Source organism: Megascapheus bottae, chromosome 13, assembly GCF_031878675.1.
Source record: "Megascapheus bottae isolate mThoBot1 chromosome 13, mThoBot2.hap1, whole genome shotgun sequence".
NCBI classification, from domain to species: Eukaryota; Metazoa; Chordata; class Mammalia; order Rodentia; family Geomyidae; genus Megascapheus; species Megascapheus bottae.
The window spans coordinates 54,665,375-54,675,838 of record NC_143521.1 but is presented as its reverse complement, the minus strand read 5'-3'; the positions used below and the strand labels follow the sequence as shown (position 1 = coordinate 54,675,838).

Genomic DNA, 10,464 nt, shown 5'->3' with positions numbered 1-10,464 from the left:
CATGACTTGGTTTTTGAGTCTCTATGCTTCTGTGCTTTGTCATCTCTAATGTGAGATGCTTGGAACAGAAACACTAGAAGGCAGAGGTTTGTGTGCATTAGGCCGAAATGCTAAAGGACATAGTCCAGCATAAACTAAATGTTTCTTACAGTGTGGCAGGAAGACCACACTCCTTGCCCATGGAGCTGAACCTCCTTCAGCTATGAGTCCTGCCTACTTTGCAGTGCTCAGTACACAGTGGAGACTTTACTGACTTATATGCTGAAGTTCTAGAGTAGAACACTACCAAGGAATGGCAGAACACAGCTTCACTCTGTATTGGGGAAAACAAATCACAGTTCTGCCAAGCACATTCCTCAAAAAATTAAGTGTTCTGAGAAAGTCTGATCTCCATGAGTCATTCTAAAGAAAAGGGGAGCCATCTCTGAATACATCTGAAGATGTCCAGGTGATGAGTCAGGTGAGGATGGGGTTATGTAACCTTATGCACATGAGCGTCATCTGCTGATTACACAGGGGTATCACACTGGATAGTCAGGGCCTCCTGGTGCCTGAGAGAGACCATATTAAGGAGATAGAATCCTCCTCTACCTCTAGGAAAACTGCTCTGAGTTCATGGATCCTCTTCCTGGTATGAACCAGCATTTATTCCACCACCCATCTGCTTGCTTGTTTCATTCTTGAACAAAACCATTAACCGACTTAACCTGACTGGCATTTACTACACCCATCAATGTCACTATATACTTTACTTTTCAGGTATACATGGAATATTAACAAAAATAGATCCTATCCTGGTTTCCTTCTGGGTTCTCCATCTTGCTCATCCTAATGACTTCAACCTCAGTGATGGGGCAGACAATTCCTGCCACTCCCCCTGAACCCAGCCATTGATATTCACACAGCCTCCAAAATCTCAGCTCAAATGGCATCTTCACAATGAGTCCAACCCTGAAGACCATGTTGAAATTACAACCTACCTTCCTTCTGCTAACAAAAGCCCTTTCCCCCCACAGCTTCAGACTTAACAGACTATCCTTTACTTACTCTTATACATATCATCTATCATCTGCCTTGTGCTTTCACTCTAATGTGTGGTAGAATGGTGGAAAAGATGCATTTGTTTCTCCCACTAATTTCTGTCTCCTTATCTGCTGGCATACAGGGGATATACAAAAAGCATTTGCTGCAGGAGTAGATAAACGATTTGTAAAGACTGCAGAGAACTACGTTGAATCAAAGTATGCATGGCCTTCCTGTGAATATGGCAGAGTGAAACACAGGTCCTCTAACTCTGACCTTCACCCCTCATTCGCACTCCTTCCTCTCACGCTTTCAGAGCTCACATCCTGAAAACCTGAATTCCTTTCAGTGAGAGGGTCTAAACTATTGAAATGAGGGTCTTGCTGTGTAGGTTAAATTAACCTCATGCTTCAGAGTGCTGAGATTAGTCATCCACCTCCACTCCTAGCTAAGCTATATTTTGTGGCTTGTTTTTTTTTTAAGTATGTTGTTAAATGTATGAGTTGCAAATATAGCCCTCCTTTTACCTTTACTCCAAAAGCTAGAGCCCATCCAAAGTGGCACCAGGACTGTATCCCCCAAATAAGGAAAAGTTTTGATAGTTTTTTATATTTGATATTTCATATTAATATAGAATAATATAATTTACATAATATAAATAAATATAGTAAGTACATAATACATATTATAAATAAACAATAATATAGAGTTTTGACTTGATTGGTCTCTACTCTTTCCAAATGTTGGATTGGTTAGCTCTGTTGCATTCATCGTTACTATGCAATTAAGTTTCAGCACCTTTTCAAATGCTAGTCAAGAATGTGAGAAGTGATCTCAGATTTGGAATTCTTTCCTATGCTTCTTTCATTATGTTGCAAAAGAACAAATCATCTAGGGGCTTAGGCTAAGCATTAGGCCATTCAATGCCTTGTAGCTTTCAATGTCACTGTGTCCTACCCAGGGCAAAGTGCTGCTTCTGTGAGCAAAGTACATGCTACAAAACTCAGGACCACAGAGAAGCTAATGAGCTCAGCAGGAAAGAACAATTAGCAGAGCAGGCCAGTCTGGGCTGTGTTTGCATTCCAGCTGCCAGCTCTCATGTTTAAACTCCTGTCTGTGTTTATTGTAGGCATTAGTGCCTGTCAGTTCTTCATTTCTCAACTGGGACCCAAGCTCAGTCAACATTTTCACATGGGAGCAGAAAAGTGTAGCGTGGCACATGCTTATGTGCCTCTGCATGGAGAAGAAAGGTATGATATTGCAGAATCAGCCTCCTTACCTGGCTGTTCCTGTTACCACGTGTGACTATATGTCTGGCTATGGGTGCTGAAACCAAGAGGACACCTGCCCCCAAGCTCCTTGTTTCCAAACCAAGACTCTGCGACAAGTGGTTAGTCTTTGCATGTGGTTAGAACTAAGGAGATGCAAATGTAAGAGCTTGAGTACCATCATTCTTTTTCCATCATGCTCCAGAGAAGATGGGCAAGCTTTCCAGTAAAAGAACAAAATAGCTCTAGAGGAAAGGAGAGACGAGAGGACTGCTCATTCTCCAGTTCTTGGCTCTATGCCCTCCACAGCTCCATGGTTCTTAGGTTCCAGGAGCTACCTAGCCATCTTTCTGTTGTTGCTTAAGCACTTTCAAGCTGGTTTCTTATAATAAACAGAGTCTATGTTACACATCACTGTGTATAATTACAGCTAAGCAAAGAAGGCTACATTGTGCAAAAGAATTAAAAATAGACAGGTCATGGAAGCTCATATCCAGGTACTCCAAGGCAGACACAGAAAAATGACTTGAGTTCAGCAGTTCTAAGCCAATCCAGGCAATATAGCAGGACCTCTATCTTAGAGGGAAGGGAAGAGAAGAGATGGAGAAGAGAGAAGAGGAGAAAGAAAGGAAACCGAATCGGGGAGGAAAGGAAGGAAACTGTACAACCTTAATTAGTTTTCTCATTATTTTTCCTCAGTTTAATAGTTTTTAAATTAGTTCTAAAATTCTTCATAAAGAATTCTAATGCAATAACCTAGTAATTGGCCTCTAGGCTCTCCCATTTATCCTGCCCCTTCTCCAAATCATCCTGACCTTTGATTCTTCCCTAAGCACATGGCTAAGTAAATTATTTCCCAAATCAGAATTCTGACCAGGTCCTTCTGCCTTTAAAATCAAGTTTGGAGAAACAGATAGAATCATTACATGCCTACAATTCTAGGAACACAGAAGGCAGAGGTAGGAAGATCCTGATCCAGGTTGACCAGGCAAAAGCAGGAGATCTTACCTGAAAAAAAAAATATCTAGCGCAAAAAAGATCGGGAGTGCAGTTGTCAAGGTATACAGCCCTTGCTCACCAAGCCTGAGGTTCTGAGTTCAATTTCTGGGAGGGAGGGATAGAAAGAGGAAAGGAAGGAGGGAGGGAGGGAGGGAGGGAGGGGGGATAGGGAAAGAGAAAAAAAGCAAGAGAAAAGGAGAAAGTGTTAGCTCAGGGGCCATGGTACACCTCCATGTTAAACACGTCCTTGCATGGCCACACTGACGCAAAAGATGATGTAATTAATTTATTAAAAATAGAAAGTGGTGCTGTGGTTCAAGGGGTAAGGCAGTAGCCTTGAGCTGAAGAGTTCAAGTCCCACAACCGGCAAAAATAAAAATAAAGCAAAGCTTGCTTCTCCTTGTGGCAGTGATGACTCGACAGCCATAGCCTGCCGTCTACAGAGGAAGAGCTGGCAGTGCCCCAGTTGTGTCAGCTCCTAAAGCTCCCTAGGATTACGCTGGCCAATATGGCAGCCTCTGGTCACATGTTATTCTGTATGTTAAAGAAAATTTATAGTCTATTTCTTCAGTCATGCAAGCCCATGCTTTCAGGGTCTGGTAGCACATATGGCTCACTGCTACACAGATGGAAAGTAGCCCAGCACAGAGGACAAATGTAATGGACATACTTGCTAAAGTGTGCTCTTCTTCTGACACTCTGCTTGTCCCATTCTGTCTCTCCCATCAGGTTCCAACCCTTACCATCACCTTCTTCCAACATGGAAGCTAGACAGTCCCTCAATCGAATTCTAGTCACTCATTTCCACTTCCTGAATTAATATGGCATCTGGACTCTAGATATTGACTAATTCACTAGCTCTTAGATAATTCACTTAGCCTTTGGGATATTACTTTCTTCATTTGCAAAATCCAGTTGGTAACTGTACTTGTCTGAGAGCTTAGTTGTATGAAGGAAGCTGCTAAGATAGGAATTCATGAGTAGCATCCATGTTCATCAAGCCTTAACCCCGAACCTGACACCAGCTACGTTCCTCATAGTGCTAGCCGCCCACATAGTAGCTGCTCTGTCTGACCTTCTGTCAGTTTTCAGATATAAATCTCAACTAGTTTTCCAAGATTCTTCATGAATCCAAGATGCAAGTATAATTCACCTCTGTACCTCTCCAGATGCTTTAGGACAGAATCTGCCACATAGGTTAAACTGGGAAATGTAAATTCCAGGAGCCTCTACAAGCGGTAACAGCTACTAGCAAATTGTTTGAGGGTAAGGGTGATGATCTGGAATTATCTGCATAGAACTGACCACAACATGCCGTGTGCATGTATATTTTGTGCACATGCATGGCAGCATGTGTCTCCTTCAACTTTATGACTCTTGCAACTTGGTTTGAGTTATTTTTCCCCATCTGAGAGATTTCCCTATTTATATAATGAAAAGCTTGGATGGGTTTCTAAAGGTCCTTTCTCTGGGGGATCTGTCATTTAACTACAAGTGCCAGTCCATGTTTAATCATGGTATAATTTTAAGCCAATTTTTTTTAAGGAAATGTATCTTCTGTGAGCACAATGCTTTGCCCAGCATCCCCCCTCTGCAGGTTCCAGTGTTTTTTCTCCACTCAAGGAATTTGTCAGAACAGAAGTCAAACAGAATAAGGTATGTATCACACATCCTTCAGTGACTGTCCTTTTCATTATTCCAGGAAGAGTCCACATTCTCTATGTTCACCAAGAATCACCCAAGGAAATGGAAAACAAGTGTATCAAGATGTCTACAATAGGCTGAGTTCTGGTGACTCACACTTGTAATACTAGATCAGGAGGCTGAGATTTGAGGTTTGAAGCCAGCCCAGGAAGTTCCTATGAGATTCTTACCTCAAATTAACCACTCAAAACCAGAAGTGGAGCTGTGGCTCAAAGTGACAAAGCACAAGCCTTGAGCTCAGTGCTCAGGCCCTGAGTTCAAGCCCCACAACAGATAAAGGAAGGAAGGAAGGAAGGAAGGAAGGAAGGAAGGAAGGAAGGAAGGAAGGAAGGAAGGAAGGAAGGAAGGAGAAAAGATGCCTATATAATCCTATTGAAAAAAATAGCAGGACATTTTAAGATAAAATGCATCATGTGCTTTGTCCTTCACTCTCTCTTCAGAGAAATAAGACTTAGCCATTTTAGTTATGAGGGGAAAAACTGAGTTAGACTCATCTCAGAGTAAATGAAGCTGAAATATGGTGGATTTTCTCTGCGGAATTTCAGGATCTCAGTGTGAGTCTGGTTTGTGCAACCTGAGATTTATTCAAGTAACAGTGATAAGAAAACAGTGGAACACCCAGAGAATAAATTTAATAAGGAAGAGAAATAAGATCATCTGGGTAGGATCTGCCTAAGCAGAGAGGGTTTATTGTTGTTATTGTTCTTTTTATGCATAATCAGAAAAGGGTATGTTCACATCAGAAGAGTGAACCTAGGGATGAGTTGTTTACGTGAGCTTTCAGACAAGCCCTGAGTTCCAAACATAGGGCTCAAGCCTAGCTAGTCACAGGATTGCTGTTACAAAAGAGTATACTTCAGAATGAGATAAGTTAAGTATAAGGCATCCACTACCTAGAAGCCAGCAATCTAGACCACAGCTGGACAGGATATGACTGCAGCCAGGCCAGCAGCCCTGGGTAGAGGATCATGGGAGTGAACATGACACAGTGCCTTTACTTCAGGTGCCAGGTAGCGGGATTACTTATGCACATGGTAGTCCTATTTTTTGAGCCAAATATATGTCCAGTGGTTTTTACAGTCTTCTGTCTGAGCATACTACTTGTCCTAAGAACTATGAGACTTCATATCACAAAACTAGACTCTTCGATTTTCTTAGACATGTAGATACTTGAAATTTTGCAAGATAATCTCCTTCTTCTTCTACATCAGTTTCCCATAAAGGTAAATATCTGTTATCAGGTGGTGAAACGCACTTTCAGGGAAACCAGGGGGAATGCCAATGTTCAGGGACCAGTTGGGGACCAAGGCAAGATTTGAACATAGCTTCTTCTCATTTGGAAATAGGTGTTTATTCTCCAACAACACAATGCGTGTGGACACAGTAGGCACTGGGTAAATGTTTGCTGAGTCATTTGAATAAAAGATTGCTCTTTCAGAAACCTGGGGGGGAGGGGGAAACCAATGCTCTGCTCATGAGCAAGGTGGTATCCTCCCTACATGTGCAAATGGTGGCATTGGGCTGCTTTCCCTAAATACCAACGCAAGCCCTGAAACACTTATGGTTAGAAGATTGAATTTCATAAAAGTATTAAATTTATGTGTTTTGAACAGCATCACTGGGGGAGGCACCGTGGTTACAACTCTCTCATCTTAAAACAGACAGAGAGTAATTTCCTCCTCTGCTGGTTGTCAGCCTGGCTCCCAATCATTTCCCTCTAGAGCTGGCAGAATTTCAATGACTCTAAAATTAATCTGTTGGGCAGAGTCTGTCCACTGCCTTGAAATTCTGGGAGCTTTGCTGTGGTCTCAAACTCAGTGAAACAAGGTCAGGAAGTCAAAGGTGAAATTCAAATTATTCGTCCAGTTGAGGAACCTTGGGTGACCCTGAAGAAATACTTTTCTCTGATTTTATAGTGAGGAACTTCACAAATGACTTTGAATAGCATGCAATGGCAAGGCATATTGGTGAGGTTTTTAAAATAAATATATTCCACGTTCATATGAGGCAGAGACACATGTGAATAAAGTGGCATGTGGAACACAAAGGACAGATACAGGCTGCGGGGGTCCCATAGAAGCTGGAGTAACTTAGGCCAGAAAATGGGGAGGGAACAACGATGCAAAGCTTCTGCAGGGGATGCTGGTGAGATTCGGCATAAAGAAAATAGAACTTGGTGAGTGGGATTACAGTAGATGATTACAGACAAGGAAATAATACACCTAACAGACAATCTAATAATTAAACTACAAGTAGCGCCAAATAACACTTTAAATCTATGACCCATGATGGTAGAAAAAGAGCTGATAAGGAAATCAAGGGCTAGGATCTGTACAGTATCTGCATATTGTGCTAAGGTACCTGGACTTAACACTATACATCCTGAAAAGCCATCAGAGGTTTTAATCAGAGGATAATACAGACATGTCTGTGTTTCAGAATCATCCTGGATGCCCTAAACTGTGCTAGCAGACTGCAAATGCAAGGACAGGAGAGAGATCAAGGACAGAGGAGAGGTGAAAGGTGAGGTGACTATCAGAGTCTTCAGAATGATTTGTAGACAGAACCACAGGACATGGTGTCTGGAATTAGAGCTAAAGTAATATCTCATTTCCAGGGTTAGATAAGTAGCTGTGGTACTGGTTGGTAGTTCAGCACAGGTGGAGAAGAAAGATCCATCCAGCAGTACCCTAGTATGTAAAATGGAAGTGAGGAGAGGGGAAGGAGAGTTAAGGGGTCTCAAGTCAAGGGGTTGATGTTTCAGAGCAAGAAACTCACATTGCATGGCCAGAAGATCAAATATGGAAATAGAGAAGCATCATGATCTCCTTTGTCCATGTCACACATCCTCTTTTCAGGCTGCTTCTCCTGACTGGTAATTGCCTACATTCAGAGTCCTAGCACTCTATACCTGATGGCAGAAATCTTACCTTCTCATTTTCTTGCAGTCGAGATAAACATGTGATGTTGGTTTCATCCTTCAGACATGTTCCTTCTATCCAGCAGGCACCTGAAAAGTACTAAGCACTTATTTTAGAACTTGTTAAGTTTGGGGCTCTGTGCTAGATCCTGGGAGAGAAAGCAGCAAAAGAAGCAAACCCCTTAGAGAAGGACCAGATTTCTTCTCTAGGAGCTGCCTATCTTGGAATGGATCTAGAGAGCAGTCAGCCTGGCTGGCTAGGTAGGATGGAACATTACCTTATACAGAGAATGGAAGGTAAATGGAAGGCAGGGGGGAAACACCTATAGTTAAATAAGCACCCTTTAAAGTCACACCCAATAGAATAAGATGGTTTCTGTGGTTTGAGAGGCAAGCAACCCCTCAAGTGACTCACTCAGCTGGGCTCACAGCTCCCCTTTCATCCACTGGACACACAGGCAATCAAAGCCACCCCCTACCCCTGTCTATACATCCATTCTCCTTCTCCTTCTGCACTCTTTCATCAAGTACATGGAGTTCAATCTATGTGTTCAAGGCTTACATAACTCATTAACTTACCAAAACCAAGCAGGAGGAGTTTACAAGTTCAAGCCTGACACTGGCTGAATTTTTAGTCCAGGATTATTACTTGCACCAGTTAATGTCTACAACCCACTCTTTTAGCCTGTGAATGCTCAAAGACCTCTGCTGATACTCCCTGGACTCCTGGACTCCCACCCAAGGCACCAGAGATCTGAGCTCCCAGGGGCCACAGAACTTGAGAGCTTGAGCCGAGCTGAATTGAGAGGTCATCTGGACAAACAATGGGGTGGCAGCCAGCTGGTGGGATACCATTCATTTTCCTGGGATGTATATGTTATAAAGAGCTTATCAAGGAGTGTTTACAAATGGGGAGACCTTGCTGGTTTTAACAGATTAACTATAACATATTGGATGAGTGACCTGACAGCCCATTTACATGAGCAGTTAGTTTACACTTGGCTCTTTTCCTGGACAGTAGGCAGATACAAAGGCCACCGGGTTGACAGGGGAGAGGCTGGCCATGCCCACCGCTTCCATTAAGCAGTTAAGTACCTACAGTGCACCAGAACTCACACTTCACTGTCCCCTAGAGACAGAAAACGAGCCGTGCAACCCCACCTATGGCATCTTTCTGAGTGGCTCCAATCAGAGGCATAGTCAAATGGAAATATCAGAGGAGAATTCAGGTCATTACTATGCGGGGCAGACTGTAAGGACCTCAGGGTGGTCCCAATTACATTTCTGATACAAATGAGAAGCATCTGCCTCCAGCAAAGCTCATGACAGTGCCAATGCCATCATTTAGACCAGTGGCTCTCACTGCTAGGTCTCATTTACCATCCAAACTGCTCTAAGAAGCAGGTACTACTCTCTTCCTCAGTGGATGTGAATATAGAAGCTGATGGCAGATAAACCACAGTGTGAGACTGCAGGTAGAGTTCACTCTTGGCCCTGTAGTATCCTGAATGATTTATAATGAATACAGGTTAATCCACTCATGGTTCTGGAGGATAGCAGTGCAAGGATCCAGTGCCAGCCTCAGCAAGCAAGGACCCTGGTGTGGGTCATTCCTGAGCGGAAGCAAGGGGACAAAGTGGGGATGGAGATGAGAGGAAAGCATCCATGGTATCAGGAAGCCATTCATGAGGGTAAAGCCATCAGGAGCTAGTCAGCTACACTGTCACCATGGCAATAAACTCTACCCCTGCACTTTTGAGACTCATTCAAGTCACAGAAGTCAGCCTTTAACACATGTTCTTCTCACCAGTGGCCTAATCCAAGCTCTCCTAACCTTCCTAAGAACAAGATATATCTGACCCTTTCAGAAGCCTTAGGGTATGAGGGCAACAGTAAAATCCACTATGAGTTCAGTATTTGGGGTCAGCAGAGCACAGACAAACCAACTAGTATATTCATTGCATGTATGGTACTATCATAATGAATTCTCCTGCACTGTATTATAGACAGTGATACAAAAAAAACATACATGAATAAGAATCAGCCAGGTGCCAGTGGCTCACATCTGTAATCCTAGCTGACCAATAGGCTGAAATGTGAAGATCATGGTTCAAAGCCAGCCCAGGCAGGAAAGTCTGCGTGACTCTTACCTTCAGTTAACCATCCAGAAGTGGAGCTAGGGCTCAAATGGTAGGGCATTAGGCTTGAGCAAAAGAAGCTCAGATGCGGCTATTAAATCCAAAGAGTACAAAGAGCGAGGACTCAATACCTGCATACCCAAAGCTATGGACACGGTAATGGAAATACAAACATAACTATATAGACATAAAAACCTATGACTCTATAGACATAATGTTTTATTTCATAAATTAATATGTTTCTATGACATACAAACCCTTAGCCTAATTTTGACTAAGTTCTAAATACTATGTCCCAGTGATTGTAATTAGAGATTCCCTCCTTGAACACTTGTTTGTTAAACTTGTCATTTAAAATATGATGTAAACATAAGCCATATAATGAATGATTGTTGTTCTTAAGGTACTATGT

The 10,464-nt window shown here is 42.5% G+C and overlaps 1 long non-coding RNA gene across 1 annotated transcript; it reads left to right on the top strand.

The window, feature by feature from the left end:
* Window positions 1-357: 357 nt before the first annotated feature.
* LOC150055968 (uncharacterized) lies at window positions 358-7,502 on the top strand. Its single transcript, XR_016537491.1, has 3 exons — window positions 358-460; window positions 4,914-4,946; window positions 7,434-7,502. It is a non-coding gene; the product is annotated as an uncharacterized LOC150055968 (long non-coding RNA).
* The last annotated feature ends 2,962 nt before the right edge of the window (window positions 7,503-10,464 follow it).